Source organism: Gymnogyps californianus, chromosome Z, assembly GCF_018139145.2.
Source record: "Gymnogyps californianus isolate 813 chromosome Z, ASM1813914v2, whole genome shotgun sequence".
Taxonomy (NCBI): domain Eukaryota; kingdom Metazoa; phylum Chordata; class Aves; order Accipitriformes; family Cathartidae; genus Gymnogyps; species Gymnogyps californianus.
In genome coordinates, this window is record NC_059500.1 from 48,835,295 (window position 1) to 48,853,716 (window position 18,422).

General features: G+C 38.7%; 1 long non-coding RNA gene across 1 annotated transcript in view; it reads right to left on the bottom strand.

Moving 5' to 3' along the window:
- Positions 1-6,828: 6,828 nt before the first annotated feature.
- Positions 6,829-18,422, bottom strand: part of LOC127027544 (uncharacterized) — a 37,453-nt gene continuing 25,859 nt past the window's right edge. The window contains exon 3 of the long non-coding RNA XR_007767807.1: positions 6,829-8,606. This is a non-coding gene — a long non-coding RNA (uncharacterized LOC127027544). The remainder of the gene's footprint in view (positions 8,607-18,422) is intronic.

Sequence of the window (18,422 nt, forward strand, 5' to 3'; positions counted from 1 at the left end):
TTTTTGCATCCAGATCGTTAGAAGAATCTTACTAAGTGGACTATTTCTGACTGCCTTTCTATTCACAGTGAACCAGCAGAACCTGTGTTCCTCATGAGAATTTTAAAGCTATTTTTCTGGTATTTAAGCAAACAGCACAGGATTGGTTATGACAGCATCTCACTGTAATATAGGAAGTTCTTATTCTGGTAAATTCTGCTTTACTGTTTGTTTGGGGGGTTTTTTGTTGTTGTTTAATTAATTGGATGCTATTTTAAGTTCCTACTGTGTATTGGCCTAGTCATGGGAATTGAATCTATGTCTCTTCTCTATTGCTATGTATCAAACAAGTAAAAGGAGCTGGAAAGAGCTGAACATTGCTTAGTAAAAGCCACACAGCTATAATAGCTGAGCTAAAGCAGCACTTGATTAAAAGGAGACTGAAGTATCCAAGGAGAGCTTAGAAAAAGATGAAGTATCTGTTTCCTGTATGGGAGAGAGTAACAGGCCAGCGTTCCCAGACATCAATAACGTAGTTGGTTCATTTTTCTGTTTCATATCTGGTCTTATGAATATGCAGTACCAACTGCATCTAGTTGCAATACCTTCAGAAATTAAAACTGAGTTTTTCTTGTCCAGTTCACTGCACAACAGTCTGGTGGTTAAGCCTTCTTTCAGTTAACACCATCACCCACACAATCCTATCCATACTCTAGCAAAAATCTTCTACATAACCGTACCTGCTATGCTCTACACCATGTAAGACCTCAGTTGCTGGAACAACAAATCCCAGAAGTCTCTGATTGAGTTTCCGCTTCTGAAACCTGAATATAGAAATTAATTCTTTTTTTATTTTTGATTATTCCAAGACTGAAAAGGCAGATACAGGTGAAGGATTCCTAGCCAAACAGTAGAGAACATGAAAGTGGCCAGAAATGCATTTCCTAATGATGTCAATCAGGAACACCATATCCTAAAAAATTAAAATGAAAACCAAAACTCTTCAATATTACAGATCTTGCTTGACAGTCAAGCCATGCCATAATTCCCTTAGTTCAACTGAAACTTCATGTTTTCAGCTGAACTGTGGGGAATGGAATTTTTCCTTCATTATAAGAGGCCAGAGTGTATTTTCTCTCCTCATAATCTGGCTCTCAACCAGCAAAAAGACCAGAAGGGGAGAAACTAATCCTGTTAATAGAACTAAGAATTAGTAGAGAGGAGAAATAAGAGTCTAGAGGAAAAAAGGAGGCTGGACGAAGCTTGAGAAGGGACAGGGCATAAAACTTAAATGGGGACAGGCCAGTAAGAGTAATGGCAGCTAACACCTGCAACTGTATAAATATCCACCGTTCTGGAACTAGTTATCTCACAGGGGAAACCCGTTTTGAACAGGGCTGTGGTTCACTAAAGATCCCTGATAGAAAACAAAATGGATTGCTTGAGAGACATATTCCACAGAGGCAGTGTGGGGGACATGCTTGAGTGTTGTAGTTTGCTCTGCACTCTTCCTATACATACATAGAAAGTTCTCCTTTCTTCAGTGCTAAAAAATAAAGCGATGCTTATGGTGATATGCAAATTATTTTCATAAACTGACCCACTAAGTATTTTGCATGAAATGACACACATAAACTAACATGAACTTGGCAGATACAGAAAATATTTCAGGAATATGCCTTTGCATTTAAGAGATACATAATTTAAACAAAGACAGCTAATCTATCATTTCCAAGCACACGTCTAGAACCCCTTACAGCGTGAGATTTCTACGTTTTGAGATTTCTATGCTTGGAGCTACAAACTGTCAGTATTTTTTTCATGCTTCCCTAAATCTGGATAGGCTCTCAGTTCACCACCACATTTTGTAAGTACAGTACCTCATTGTGAAGACTTTCTAGATTTGAGTATCCACATTCCAGCTGTCTTGAACTCTACAGTAGTGCTGAATACCTCATAAAGCATCTCAGTAGCTTAAACAATGTCTTTCCTAGAGCTCCTCTCTCTGATTTACAGTTCACCCCTTCAGGGTCATCTGATCAATAGAACAAGCAGACAGAGACTTTCACAATGTTTGATAAGAACAATCACTCTTTACTTTAAAAAGCAAAGGAGATATTCAGATCTAAGTAAAACAACAAATATTCATATTGCTAGCCTTCATTTTCTTACCAGCCGTGATTCTCATGAGATTCATATCTGTGTCACTGCAACTTTTCACATCGTTTCTGCTGAGCTGAACTCCTCCAACATGCCTTCTTTTGGAAATACTAGTATTTCTTGACTTCTGTGTCAAGTATCCTTATGTCTTGTTCCCTTTTAAGCGGAGTCCTTTTGTTTCTACTTCTCTGTGTGTTTCTAAATATGTGTACCAAAATTTAGTAACTTCAATAAATTTTCAATAACTTCGATTCCCCCTTCTGGGGAATCCCTAGTACACCTTTACTCCCATGTACCTCTTACCCAGCTTGTAAAAAAGTTGAGTCAAGCTGGACTTCGCAGCTTCAGACACGGTGTTATTCTAAGACACTGTTCTTGCAGCTGAGATGCATTTGGACTAGTCACTTTTCATTGTCCCCCCTGTATATTTTACAGGAATCCAGACAGCAGATGAGTGAATCTAGAGGCACTGAAGGATTCAATACTAAGTCAATTTAATATAACCAACAAATTCATAAATTGTACATAAATACCTAAAATCCCAAGTTCTTACAATTGAGTACTGTCATTTTAAATTGTTACCACTTATATCTGGATGCTTTTTGTTTAAAATGTTCTAAATGCAGGCATAAGCAATTCTGAGCCAGGTCAAAATGTAGACTTTATTTGGTCTCTGGCCAAGGAATGTGTTTCCTGGGTTGTCTGAACAAATCTGTTCAGCTGCTTTTTAGTTACTACTAGAGTAAAAACAGCAACAACAAAACCCTTTCCCATTATAACAAAATTCTAAGCTACCTCAAGAAATAGCATAGAAATCATCACCTATGAAAGCAAAATTAAAAGAAAAGGTCAAAAGAGGAAAATCAGATTAAGAAATTATGCATGTAAAATAAAGTGAGGTGTACTTCAGGAATGTTGAATAATCACAGCTCTATCTAGAATTTTTAAGAATAAAAGCTGCTCACTGGAGGCTTTATAAAGATATGGCTGCTAAATCTTCCGTGTTTAAAGGTAGGCATATGAGTTCATAGGCAGTATTTTTAAGATTAGGAGAAATTTCCTTCCTTCACTTGCTTAACTTCTCAACTTGTGATTCTCTTGATGTAATAATTTCTTTAATCGTTCAACTGAAACCCTTAGGTTTCAAAAACCCACAAGACTTAGAATGTCTTTAAAAACAGGAGAAAAACAAGAACTAAAATCTTTTTTCTGTATCATAAAATAGAGAAAAAAGACTAATTGCTCCTTTTCTTCCTCTGTTTCTGATCACTGTTTGCTAAAACCACACATAAATCTCCATCGTCAATCAGCTCCAGCAATAAAAGAATTTATCCTGCCCTATCCCATCCTGAAGAATGAGATGTGGTATTCAAGACCAAATACAGAACATCTTCCTTTTCAATTTTCTTTAAAGATTAAAAAAGAAATTAATAAATCCTTGAGACACAAATTACTCAAATTAATTAAAATCACAATAACCACCATCATTTACCTGCTCTATATTATATTTTCTGTTTCTGTAAAACTATGACGGTTTTGTTGTTTCCGTACTTTTTGCATTCAGTATCTGTTCACTTCTGTATTAGGTATTCTTCCTTGCTTGTCTGGCTCTGTCTTCAGGGATGCACATGTAGTCATATACACATACATCAGGCCTTTATTGTTTTAAACTGTATAGAATCATGTATGCATATGTATATATGGCTTATAACCAACTAAACAAAGCTGCCAAACCTTAATCTATTGACTTTTTCTCTATGTGCATATGCTCATGCATGATTTCTAAACATATAGTAGTACATAATTATTAATTTATATTATCCACGTAGATACCTTGGTAGACCCTCATGCTCCCAGTGGAAAAAGCAGTAGCAGGTGGGCTTTCACTTAAATATTTTGTAATGTAGTCTTTTTCAGGTGAAACATTAGCACTACATTATGGACCTGCATTCAAAACCACAGTTAACCAGTGATCTAAATAATTTATCTTTTGATGGAGACCCTCTGATATAGCAACAAATACCACAGTGTTAACATAATAGGAATTAAATTGTCAATTGATCATGATGACCCTCTGAACTAAATCTGAAATAGAATTTGGAGACTGAACCCACAGAAGTCAAAATGTCTGCAGTGAGAGAGACAGAGAAGGAGACGTCCAGTTCCTGTATGAAATAAATTTTGTACTGTATTTTTATACAAGTAATGTTCTTTTGTTTCATTTATTCATTTGGTTTGATATTTCCTATGACAATTCGCTGTGATGTGATCTTGAACTCATTTAGGTTACAACTTCCTTTGACATCACGCGTACTAAGTCTGACCCTTACTGAAGACTCTTGAATCATAAGAATCATAAGAGTTAGCATTCATGAGCCAGGTGTAGATAAGCATGTACCTTTACACTTTTTTATGATATGTAAAACATCTCTAAAAGTACCTTTACACTTCTTTATGATATGTAAAACATCTCTAAAAGTGTAAAGTCATATAGTTACACATATTTCAGATGTGTAGACTTCAGAACAACAGAATAAAACTGCTTTTGAATAACAATATGAAAAAGTGTGTTGGGCCATTTCCACGTTTACTAGCATTTTTGTATTCTCTCATCTTAAGGTGAAGAAAAACAATGTCCACAGTGAAAATCATATTTGATGTATAACTAAACTGAAGAGAAATACTAAGTTTTTTTCTGAACATTTATGTGAAAGAGGTTACCTACCAGAGTTATTTTAAGGGGTTTCTTTTGTTAACAGCTTTGCAGCTCTAGCACAATAATAGTGCAATTCAAATGAACTCAATAAATGCACACAGAGCAAACTCATTACAGGTTAAGCTAGCTGAAGAACACTGGGAAAGTTAGAAACAGATGTGATAAGCTGTCCACAATAAAAACCTAACCAAACCTACTTCAGTTCATATTAAAAAGTGTATGATAGTAGGATTTTGCATACATGTAGTATATATTTTTCTGTGCTATAGCAACAATAATAAGTAAATCTCTGAGACTCCCCCAGTGGAGTAAGTATTGCTGTATTACAGGTGGGAAATTTTAGAGGGAAAAAGATTTAGTGACTTTCCCAAAATACTGATATTAATTCTGAAACCTACAACTTCGGATTTTTCGGTTCCCAAGTCTGAGATTTTTATACTATACTACAGAACTTTCTCTTGTTTAATAAATAGATAGATTCTGTGCTCCCAACTTAGCTGTAACTCATATTCCTCTCTGGAGGAACTTACAACTAAGATGGCATTTTAAGACTGGGCTGTATGTGCCTATATGTTGAGATTTTCATTTATTTGCTGTACTGAGACATCACACTGTTGCATGCCATCTTGCTTCAATCTCACCTCTCACCAAGGACTTGCAGGTACTTCTCGATTAGCAGCATTGCCATAGATGCAAAAATCACACCTTTCCTTTGTGTTTTGTACCAGTTTTTTTCCAATTATACTTACATGGAATCCTGTGGTGAAACCCCACTTGGGTAGAATTTATTTTGGGCTCTTAAAAGTCCTATTCAGATTTATGTGATGCCATAAAATGATAGAAACAGCAAAGCAGCTAAAGCCTAACTCAGCATTTGAAACATTTGTTGTGGTTTAACCCCAGCCAGCAACTAAGCACCACGCAGCCGCTCCCTCACTGCCCCCCCCCCACTCCCAGTGGGATGGGGAGGAGAATCGGGAAAGAAGGTAGAACTCGTGGGTTGAGATACGAACAGTTTAGCAACTAAAGTAAAATATAATACTAAAAATAATAATAATGAAATATAACAATAATAATAGTAATGAAAAGGAATATAACAAAAAAAGGAGGCGGGGGGGGGAAGAAAAAAACACAGTGATGCACAATGCAGTTGCTCACCACCCGCTGACCAATGCCAGAGCCATGATCCGCACCTCCCAGCCAACTCCCCCCAGTTTATATACTGGGCATGACGTTCCATGGTATGGAATACCCCTTTGGCTAGTTCAGGTCAGCTGCCCCAGCTGTGCTCCCTCCCAGCTTCTTGCACACCTGCTTGCTGGCACAGCATGGGAAACTGAAAAGTCCTTGACTTAGGATAAGTGCTACTTAGCAACAACTAAAACATCAGTGTGTTATCAACATCATTCTCACACTAAATCCAAAACACAGCACTGTACCAGCTACGAAGAAGAGAGTTCTCTCTGTCCCAGCCGAAACCAGGACAACTTTGCTGTTATCCATATTGCTAAGACTCTATAAATGGCTTATAACAATTATTTTTTAATGAGCATACTAAATAGCTGGCCAGTTCTGTGGTAACCCAAGAGATCAGAAAAGCTCTGAGGGACCAGTTACAGTCTCTTGTGTAAATAATACAAAGTTAATAAAGTAATTAATAAATATTTTTAAACATTCTGATTGTGTATTAAATAGAGAAACTAAAACAGTTCCAAAGGAACCATTCTGTCCTCAGACAAAAAAATGTGCATTTTTTAATTTTCTGTAAGGCATACATTTGCCTTAAAAAATACAAACAAAGCTAATAAATTACATTTTAGAACTCTATTTAAAGACACTCATGGAGAGACTTAGGCTGACAAAACTCAGGAAATTCAAATGTGGAAGGAGAAACATAAATGTAAGAGGGGTGTAATTCATGCCATTATACCTGTTTGAAACAATTTGTGTGAGTTAAGGATAGAGTGCCAGCATAAACTTTGAATTTATTGGCTTTTGTTGCTTTAAATCAGACCCTTCACATTATTTAAACATAGTTTCTGTATTTAATATTCAGAGCGATAGAACACGTACATTTGGCTGCAGATAGATACATAATTCATGTTGGTAGGAAGCATACCTTATAACACTTAAGTGGTTTATTAAACTTGTTTCATCGGCTATGGGATAAATTCTGTAATTGACGGCAAGTCATAGGCAGATCCTACATCTTTCATATTTAAGATTACCTTATGTTATAGAAACTATTCTGCTTTGGCCTCTCAAGGGATTTTTTTTTCCTGGAGAGAAAATATATGAAATATGTTAATGTGGTTTAAAAATGACTTAAACCTGAACTCCTACATGAAATTAGTTTCGTGGTCTCGGCTCAGTCCCTAGCAGACAGTTGAGTACATCAGGAAAACCATCACACATAATTTGGCACCAGTCAGTAGGACCAGCAGCCTCTGATCTAAAGACGCCTGGCAATGAGCCTGGGGAGGCTGTTACCTCTTATTTTAGGGACCATGAACTCCTGAAGTCAGAAGGGAGGTCATATTGTGCAGGGAGGTTATTTTTGTACTCCTTGCTCCCCCTCAAGTTTATAGTGCATAGTAGAATCATTTGAAATTACCTTACCTATTTGATGAGCATGGATAGGAAGAAGAAAGTAAAGAGGATTGTCTCTCTCAGACCATGGATTCCACTCAGATCTACTGACCCTGGAATTTTCTTTCAAGTCTTCTATCATTTCTGTTATCTGTATAGCTTTACCAATATGGACTGGGAAGAGTCTTAGGGTGGAGCAGGCTACAAGTAGATTGTGGTGTTACAAGCATTATGACGTCTATCATTTCTCTTGTTGTCTGCATCATAATGGATTTAAATGCTAATAGCCAGCAATAATGTGTTTGACTCTCTGCTCCTGCTGCTAACTATTGATAACTATAAAGTGATATTCTGAGACAGAAGTTCTACTGCTAACAAGGCATGTCTAAAATAAGTAGATGGGTCAGGGTGACTAAAATATCGTAAAGATTGTGACACAGTAGTGGTTAAAACCCCCATTTTTTAAAGAATGGATAAAGGTAGATTATCAAGTAAGTGAACACCATCTAGTGTTTTTGCTTCAACTGCTGTTACTTGTTTGTTTCTTTGGTAGTCACGTTGCACCAGCATGGAATAAAGATCATTTAAGAAAAGTTTTTCTCAAACTCCTGCAAATCATGCTCATCACTAAGACAAGTGGAATCCTGCTGCTAAGAACTCTCCATAGTTAATATATTATTAAAGAACTTTCTGAGATGAGATAATCCGAACTTTCTTAAAGGTTTTGAATAATGCAGCTATTAACGTTCACATCTGAAGTGCCAACTGAGATTTTAGATCATAGTGACAATGAAAATGAACAGAGCAGTTACACTGCAGTTGTGCTAGTTCAAGCTCACTGCTAGTAAAGGTAGATGTGCTACGTTAGTAACTCTTAAACTATGTATGAAATACTTCTGCACAATCACAACTTCTGGAAACTTAATTTAAAGACAAGAATGAGAGGGAATCTGAGCTGATAGAGAATTCTACTTTTCTTCCTTTGCCATTAATTAGCGATTTTCCACGAAAAGACGTGCCAGTACATACAGTTCTAGTACAGGAATAGTCACAGAAAGATGTAAGCTGTATAAATCGGGGAAAGAACGTCACAGCTGGGCTAGACAGGTAACGTTTCTGTTGATGGTAGTATTTGTAGCAGATGCCTTTTTCTTCATTTTTCCTAGAAAGAAATGACATATTTAGAGGAAGTTCCCAAGAGTCCTTTAAAAAGGTTGTTACAAGCTACAAAATAAAGAAGGCTTCAAGCAAATATTGAAATGTTCACTTTGGGAGTCATTAAATGAGCAAACTGTCATGAGTACTCCTGTCTGGATATGTAATAGTGTATAGATACCTGGCTACCTGAGTGTTTCCCTTTGCATTTCTGCTAGGTTCCCTTGCTATGAGTTTTTTATTTGACTAGTTCCTCATTGCATCTCTGCAGAATCAGGTTACTCTGGTTACAATTATTCTATAATGCATTTATTGACTTTCTTAAGTTCATGGTTTGTAAGGTACAGCCGTTTTCAGAGATATGGGGTCTGTCTGAGTTTCTGTTTGGTTTTGCCTTTGTGTTCATGCTTTTAAAGTCTCATACGCTGAATGGACACAGGAAGCAGAAGGACCTGGTATACAGCATCAACCTGGATGGCACTGTAACAAATCATTTTGTAAGCAAATAATAAGAATGTTAATGGTAAAGTTGTTAGTGGAGCTTTAGTGTCTGATTCCACAAGCTTTAGTGACAGCAGTAATCCTTTTCCACATTAGTAACTTTACAGACAGCAAAGATCACTCAGGAGACTAAATTTTGTGGAAGTAGGCTCAGACTTCAGGTGAACATTCATCTTCTCCATTAAATAGATTTTTTTTTTTAATCATATGATAATAAGAGTAGTCTCACATTTTTGGGACATTTTATAATGTCCTGCAGTTTCCTCTAATTGATACTGAATTTATCAGAGCAGCAAAATAAGATTTTAGCCACTTTTCTCTTAACAGTCCATTAAAAAAAATCTTCAAAAGGAACTTGGCGCTCGAAGAAATTAAGTTTCTTAGGAAGAAGTCAGGCTGAAAGCCTATGGAAACACTTGTTTCTTTTTACTCTGTATCAAATCAAGACAATGCTCTTGATATGGCATGGGAGGGAGAGGGGAGTTGCCCATTAAATAAACCAATGGCACATTTGCATTGTGCCATTCAGATGGTATAATTCAGTGTTTGAGTAAGGAGATTACTTGAGACAAAGCTCTTGAATGAGGAACTTGGTTGGCCTTGAGATGTGACTGGCAAGTGGAAAGACACTTGCAAGTGTCAGTCCATTGGAAGATTCCAGTTGAAATAAAGAAGTAAAGAAGTTACAGTCCTCAGAAAATGTGTCCAGCTGTGATGTTACTCCTCAGGGCACCAAAAGAAAAGGGAAAACTTCAGTCTATTAGACAGATGAAAAGTGTCAGGTTTGTTATCCTCCCAAAGCGGACAATGTTTTTTGGCTCTAAAATAAGAACTGATGTAAAGATTAAGATAATCCTCATTTCTTTTGAGGAGATAGCATAAATATTTTGCAAATAAAATACTTTTAGATACTTTTTACTGTTGTAACAGCAGTTCACACAGATGATTCTTTTCCACTGGGATGCAGAAACCAAGTTTTTTTCATACTCTGTCTTGCTGTTGATCCAAGAGACCTCCAAAGTTAGTGTTAGAGAAACAGACACAAATCATATAATACACAGCAAATTTCCACTGGCACCATGTTTCATACTGACATGTCTTGGACTAACAACGGTAGGATCAGTTTGATGTTACTGGCTGTTGGCCCTAGTCTGAGAGGTGGTGAAAGATCTTCTTCTCTCCTCTTATTTTGACCACAAAATGCTCAGCAAACCCCAGGCTCCCACGGGCCTCAACAGAAATGCAGAAATTCAGGATGCTTAACACTTTCCAGGATTGGGCCCAGATGGATATGACCATTCATCAGTTAATTTTACTGCTTTTCAGCAGTTGTGAAATATACACCATGATACGCCTTTTTCGAACAGCTGGAAAATTATGTTGTAACTAAAATTCCATCATTCAGCTTTCCATGGAATGCATTTTGCTCTGAGACCTGAGAGACAATCTAAATAGTGGCTAGATACACCCTCACCATAGTCCTACGTGTCACAGTATTTGGAGGGGTGGGATGTTGTTTTAGGACAAAGTCATTTTTTAGTGACATTCATTTTACTTTGTATCTAACATGGGATTTTTATTGCATTTTATGTATAAAATACAGAAAAACAGAATTGATAAGATGTTTAACATCTTTTTTGTATTGTAATTAGGCATTCTATGCACTCTTACTTTTCTCAGTCAGACTATAAATCCTGAGGGTTTTTCCCTTGTGAGCCAAATTCTGCTATCTTTACTAATCTTGATGGGCTGTTACATCAGCCTGCAAAGTAATCTCAGTGGGACAAATTCCTGTCTCCAATACTCCCACGTATATTGAAAGCAATCCTATAATTACAATTACACCAAAAGCAGAATTCGGCCCAGTGATTTGAAAGAGCCAGGCAAGCAGTATTTGCCCAGCCATATTTGCCCTCAAACACTTTATTTTCTTCTTGCATTTAGAACCACAGCCCTGCGTGTGTTAGCGTGTGCTGTAGAATTGAATGAACAGAAAAAGACTGTGATGAGTAATGTTTACAACTTCCATTATCAGAAAAGCTGTCGCCCTTCATTTCCCGCTGAAGTCAATGGAAGCTGAATGTGTTGGCAGGGAAGGTGGTACTAGGTCTCCACTAAGTTATGTTCCAATGCATTACAAAGCACAGATGGAAAGGGATTGCAGCTAAGTTAAGGCCAGTCAGCTACCACATAAGTTAGAGCTGAAGAAGATCACGTCTAATTTGTGTTTATAGTCTTAACAATGGTCTGGGAACTGGTTTTGAAGACCTCAAACTCTGTGAGATTTGAGGAATAGCAGCCCCTTTTTAAAGATCTATCGTAACCTATATCTAAGTTGCTCATACTATTGGAATTATTTCTTACATTAACGCAATTATCTGCCAAGACTCTCCAGCCTGGTTACGCTACATGGTGTTGCAGTACAGAATGATACTTATAGGACATAAGTCCAGTTGTAGACTACTCTAAGAAGTGATTTTTCAGCCTTTTCTTTTCAATACCTCTGTCTTTGCTATCTCAGATTGTAGGTGCATGGAGTCTAAAAATATAAGCTTGAGCACATAGAAAACATTAGCTATATCCAGAGTTATAAATTTGGCATTTAACGTAGTTCTCTAGCAAAATTCATCTGAATTCAATGGGACACACCTTCTGATCTCCTAAAGGACCGATTTGGTTCAAGATAATGAAAGGTTTGAATGAAGAAGAGATTCAGTAGCTACCACCTGAAATGTGCAGTAGGGGATTTTTGAAATAAGAGATTTAACATTTTATGACTTTAACATTTTTACATTGTAGTGTACTTCACTTCCTTGTAAGTGATTTTAATTTTCATGAAAATTAAAAGATTGACTGCATTACAGGCTGTCTTCTACGTAACCACAAAACTCTTACAGTGTAAGAGGCAGGTAGAGGATGCTCCACATTGCAACAGAAACATGCTTAAGCTCTATCCAGAAGACACTGACATAGCAATACAAGCACAATACATTCTTAATGCTTATTTAACATCAAGATCCTACATAAACTCATGCATATGTTGACTTTTTCATGCATGAACAGTAACTTGGAAGACAATGACCTATACATATTCACAAGTACAGCACACAGATAAGCACTGAAGGATGATTTAATCTTTGTCAAAGTGTGAATACTTTTTTTTATTTTATCAGAAAAATGGACAGGTTTCATTGCAAGATTTTCCACATAAAATACACTGTTAGGTGTAAGCTACTGCATTTATGTGTTGTAACCAATATTGTGCATAAGCATTAAGAAATAGGGTATCTTGCTTTATTACCTAAGTATTAAAATACTATGGGGCAAATTCTGAAGTTTTTTCAATGGTCAAATTTTCACTGAATAAATACTCAACAAGAACTTCAAACTATGACATCATTACTAATTGTGTTTGTTTACTTCTAACGTGTGCTACTAACATTTTAGATTTACTTGAAAGTGCCTGGCAGAACAGAACTGTTTGCAGTTGCAGAATCTCACTGGTATGGAGTGGTCCTTGCAAATGGAGCCTTAAGAGTTTTCTGGCTCTTAGAATCTTAAAATGCCAGGTTCTGTCTCTTGTTCATAAAAGCAGAACTCTGCAAGGATCCCTGGCACAGATTTCCTCCGGCCACTGTATGACAAGGAGCAAGACTCCAGACCACTGCTAGCCAGCAGAAGAAGGAGGAATTTTGAGTTTCTGACTTCCCTGAGATTGGCGAGAGGTGAGGGATATTAAAATTCAGTTTGCTGCACTATCGCCACACTGTCTTCAGTGTCTTTTAACCACTCTGACTGTTATTGTAAGACCATTGGAGCTATGCTGCCACCAGCATGTAAAAGCCCTATGGATTTTGAAAAGTGCTAGCACAAAACCTGCATTTCTATGTTTCATTGGAGATGCTTTTTGTACTTTTCTCCTAATTAGCATATTTCTGTTCCCAAAGGCAGCAAGCTGATTTTCTAGGAAACTTGTTTAAAGGTTTTGTTTATTCTGTATGCACCAAAATGTCTCCTACTTTCAGGGTATCAGAGCCAAACTTTGGGTGAAATTTTTCATTATAGTAATCAGCAAGTCAGCTGGTAAACATGGAAAATCTTAGATAGCCACAGATTGTATCAAAATAATTATACAAGAAGGGAAATATTGATGAGCAATCAAAAGAAGTATAGCCTTCAAGAGTAAGTAAGTAGTATTATCAAAAAACCTTTGTACTTGTTTCTTATTTTCTGTTTTAAATGCACTTAGTAAAAAATGAGCTCTACAGAAAGATATACCTGAAAGCTCCATCCGCAAATAAATAAAGAAATAAAAGTAGATGATTTTTTAAGTAAGAGGGAAACAAAACAGGTGACCACCTATTTTTTCACTTTCTCTTTGATCATGTAATTTACAACAAAATTATGGCTAGCCAAATATATGTGTTAATTGCTACATTTTTTAAATGCAAAAATGCAAAAGATGTAGCCTCACTGTGGTTTTTTTTTTTCAGAAACTAGCATGCACTTTGTTTTACTATAAAATCATTGCAGCATATCATATATACTCTGACAGATTTGTTTCTAAATCCTGCTTCATTTTTCTGTAACAAGAAATGCAGATGCAAAACCACATTGAGATCTCTTTCTTCAGCTGATGGCTTTTAAGAGCGTCCATCATTACAGAAGCCAGACAACAAACAAGCTGAAGCGAAAGAGGGTTGGACAGGGTTATGCAGACTTTGGAAGAAGACATCATTCAGAGATGCAAAGGAGTTGCTTTCTGAGTTTATAAGGTAGGTAGGCAGCAGCAGAGAAGGCGAAAGTCTACAGATGAAGGCATAGACAGCTGTTTAGAGGCATGCATAAGAAGGGAATGAATAAAACTCAAAGCCAGAATGAGTAGGATTAGATGAAAGCAAAAGGAAGCGGGATGTAGCAGATTATAGAGCAGAAGGGTCTCTGCAAAAAAGGAACTTGATATTTCTGTGCCCTTTGTCTTTGCATTTTTCTATCCCCTGTAAATAGCATGAAACCTGTTAGCAAAAAATACATTGCAGCCCTTTAAAATGCTGTTCCTTGTGTAGAGTAACAGACTAATCCTGGGACAATTTAACCTGTTAATTCTAGTGTTAGGTCTGTGGTGTGCTTCTAATGGGCCAAAAACTGCTGATGGCACAACTCATGTTCCACCTGATGGATTTTTGTTTTGGCAGGTGTAGGTTTTCAGAACTGCTGCATGAAAAAAGCTCAGGATAACCCCCATTAAAATAGCATTGTCTGCAAAGTTAAGTACTCACAAATTATGAACAAAGGAGAACTTTCCTTCTACAATCTGAAATTAGTATCCTACAGTATCCATGTCACAATGCAAACTGCGTTCCAGGTTAATGGGTTATTTTTTCTCCAAAACCTTGATTCATTCAGTGAACAGGATTGACAATGGTCAGAGTTAAACAGAGTTGTGCTCTTAAGCAGGTTGTTGCCGATGCAATCTCTCTTTCAGATAACACAGAATTGGGAACAGGATGAAGAAGCAGTATGGAGGACTCCTCCTCCAGTCTTGGCCTCATCCCCTTCTATTTCCAGTTATCCCATCCCAGTCACTCTTCTGACCCGTTCTTTCTTTCATCTTTCCAGTTCTGCTCTCCATCAGCACCCAATTCCTTCTTCAGGAATTCCATTAAGGCATGACAGAGCCCCTCTCGAGTCTCCTGGGTCAGTGAGAGCAAGATGCCATTTAGATGGTAAAGGCATAACTCCAAAACAAAGGCCAGTTTCCTGTTGAATACTAAGTCACCAATGCACAGTGTTGCTGACAAAAAGAATTATCAAAATTTTTTTTAGCGTCCAGTGTGATTTTTCTTGATCTTATTCTCAAAAACAGGATAATTTTGTTAAAAAAGAAAAAAATCCATTCTGAGATAATAGAAAATACCATTCTGCAGTATATAAGCTTAAAAAAGTTAAAAACAACCAAAATACTGTCAAGTTCTATCTTCTGACATACTTAGCTGTATGCAGTTCTACCAGTCCTGCCAATAGTGGAAATATTTTACTTTTTTCTTTTTTTTTGACTGCAAACATCTTTGTGTGAGGAAACTGTCATGCTCCATGTTCGGCACCCCATTAAGTGACACTATAAATTTTCAGTACTCATAAGCATAATTATTAGTATTAAAAAGAAGACATATTCTTTATTCATATGTTTAGTAAAGAATTTATTGTTATTACAACAAAGTTAAGTCTCTCAGTTTCTCTTCTACAGAATTAATCAGTTCATACACCCTGAAATCACAGAAAAAAATGTTATACTGATACTAAAAATATTACGGTAGATGTGGAAACATGGCCTAATAATCTAAACTTCTGACTTTAAGCATAAACCTTAATTTCTATGTCTTACTACTTTTAAAGCTGGAATAACACTATGCTGCAAAATATGCTTAAAACTGATAGTCTCCTTTGCTCCAGCTTTTACTTAATTTATTTTACAAATATGCAGTGCTTACTGCTGAGTTTGGTGAGAATCATTCTAGCAGAAATAAGAAAAAAGTACATGTTAATTCTCTGGTCTTGGTGATATTTATTTTCCGTCCAATATAAACTTCCCAACTCAGAAACTGTGCTACCTGTGGTACATGGCCAACAGGAGCCTTTCCTCTCATACAGCAGTCCCATATTTATTTATGGGACCAATGCTGCTTTCTCAGAAGGCATGGAACACTTAGGTATTCATCAAAGAATATGGCTCTGTGGCTGGTGTCACCACCACAATTTTGGTTTTTTTTGATAATGGGATGGTCTGCATAGCACCAGGCCTGCTGGCATCAGATGGCATTCACGCTTCTCAAAGGAGGAAGAGGGTCTTCGATCACGAGCTAGTTGGGCTAGATTTGAAGGGGGAGGTGGATAATATCAGTCTTGCCCATAACAAGCTGTGGGAGGTTAGAGGGAGGGGGTGCTAGTGAGGGCCCTCAGCCTGTTGCTCTGAGACATGCTGGATACACTGCAGCACACTTGAAGTCTTACAGAGATGAGCCAGGGGCTCCTGAGTTAATAGGAGCCAACAGGGAAACACCAGTGAAATACCTCAAAGGAATTAAGGTGTGTTCCTCTACGAAGGTGACAGGGCTGACAGCCCAGCTGAAGTGCCTCTACACCAATGCACGCAGCATGGGCAACAAACAGGAGCTGGAAGCCACCATGCTGCTAGAAAGCTGCAACCTAGTTGCCATTACTGAAACTTGGTGGGACAAATCCCATGACTGGAGTGCGTCTATCGATGGCTACAGGCTGTTCAGAAGGGACAGGCGAGGAAGGAGGGGCAGAGGGGTTGCCCTCTACATCAAGAAATGGATAGATTGTGAAGAGCTGTCTCTGAAGAATAGCCACGAGCATGCTGAAAGCTTATGAGTAAGCATTAGAGACCAAGGCAACAAGGGGAACCTTGTGGTTGCTGTTTAGTACAGGCCGCCCGATCAAGGGGAGCCTATTGACGAAGCCTTCCTACTCTAGCTACAGGAGGCATCACACTCGCAGGCTCTTGTCCTGCTGGGGAAGTTCAGCCACCCCGACATCTGCTGGAAAAGTAGTGCGGCAAGCTGTAGGCAATCCAGGAGACTCCTGGAGTGCATTGAGGATAACTTCTTAAGCCAGCTAATACACAGTCCTGTCAGAGGGGATGCATTAGTGGACCTGATGGTCACCAACACAAGTGAACTAATCAGTGACATCAAGATTGGAGGCAGCCTGGGCTGCAGTGATCATGCACAGGTGGAGTTCACAGTCCTGAGGGATATGGGTCAGGCGAAGAGTAAAGTCAGGACCCTGAATTTTAGGAAAGCAGAATTCCAGCTGTTCAAGGAGTTAGTCAATAGGACCCCCTGGGAAACTGCCCTCAGGAACAAGGGAGCAGAACAGAGCTGGCAGATCTTTAAGGATGCTTTCCATAGAGTGCAAGAGCTCTCAATCCGCAGGTGTAAGAAATCAGGAAAGGAAGGCATGAGACCAGCATGGATGAGTCAAGACTTGCTGGTCAAACTAAAGGGCAAGAAGGAAATGCACAGGCAGTGGAAGCAGGGACAGGTATCCTGGGAAGCGTATAGGGACGCTGCCTGGTTGTGTAGGGATGGGGGCAGGAAGGCCAAGGCGCGGCTGGAACTGAACTTGGCAAGGGATGCAAAGAATAATAAGAAGGGCTTCTATAGGTGTATCAGCCAGAAAAGGAAGGTCAAAGAAAGTGTACCCCCACTGGTGAACACAACTGGCAAACTGGTAACAACAGACGAGGAGAAGGCTGAGGTACTCAACAACTTTTTTTGCCCCAGTCTTCACTGGCAATCTCTCTTCCCACACCTCTCGAGTGGATGGACCTCAAGGCAGGGACTAGGGGAGCAGAGTCCCTCCCACTGTAAGAGAAGATCAGGTTCGTGACCACGTGAGGAACCTGAACATACATAAGTCTATGGGACCTGACAAGATGCATCCCAGAGTCCTGAGGGAATTAGCTGATGTAGTTGTCAAGCCACTCTCCATGATATTTGAAAAGTCATAGCAGTCAGATGAAGTCCCCAGTGACTGGAGAAAGGGAAACACTGCACCTATTTTTAAAAAGGGTAGAAAAGAGGACCCTGGGAACTACCGACCTGTCAGCCTCACCTCTGTGCCTGGGAAGATCATGGAACAGATCCTCCTAGAAGCTACGCTAAGGCACATGAAGGACAGGGAGATGATTTGAGACAGCCAGCATGGCTTCACCAAGGGCAAGTCTTGCTTGCCCAACCTCGTGGCCTTCTATGATGGAGTGACTACATCAGAGGACAAGGGAATAGCTACAGATGTTATCTATCTGGACTTCTGTAAGGCTTTGACACTGTCCCCCACAACATTCTTCTCTCTAAATTGGAGAGATATGGATTTGATGGATGGACTGTTCATCAGATAAGGAATTGGCTAGATGGTTGCACCCAGAGGGTGGTCAACAGCTGAATGTCCAGATGGAGATCAGTGACAAGTTGTGTCCTTCAGGGGTCCATATTGGGACCAGAACTGGTCAATATCTTCATCAATGACACACACAGCGGGATTGAGTGCACCCTCAGCAAGTTTGCAGGCAACACCAAGCTGAGTGGTGTGGTTGACACACCTGAGGGACAGGATGCCATCCAGAGGGACCTGGACAAGCTCCAGAAGTACGCCCGTGTGAACCTCATGAGGTTCAACAAGGCCACATGCAAGGTCCTGCACCTGGGTCAGGGCGACCCTCAGTATCAATACAGGCTGGGGGATGAAAGGATTGAGAACAGCCCTGCGGAGAAGGACTTGGGGGTACTGGTGGTTG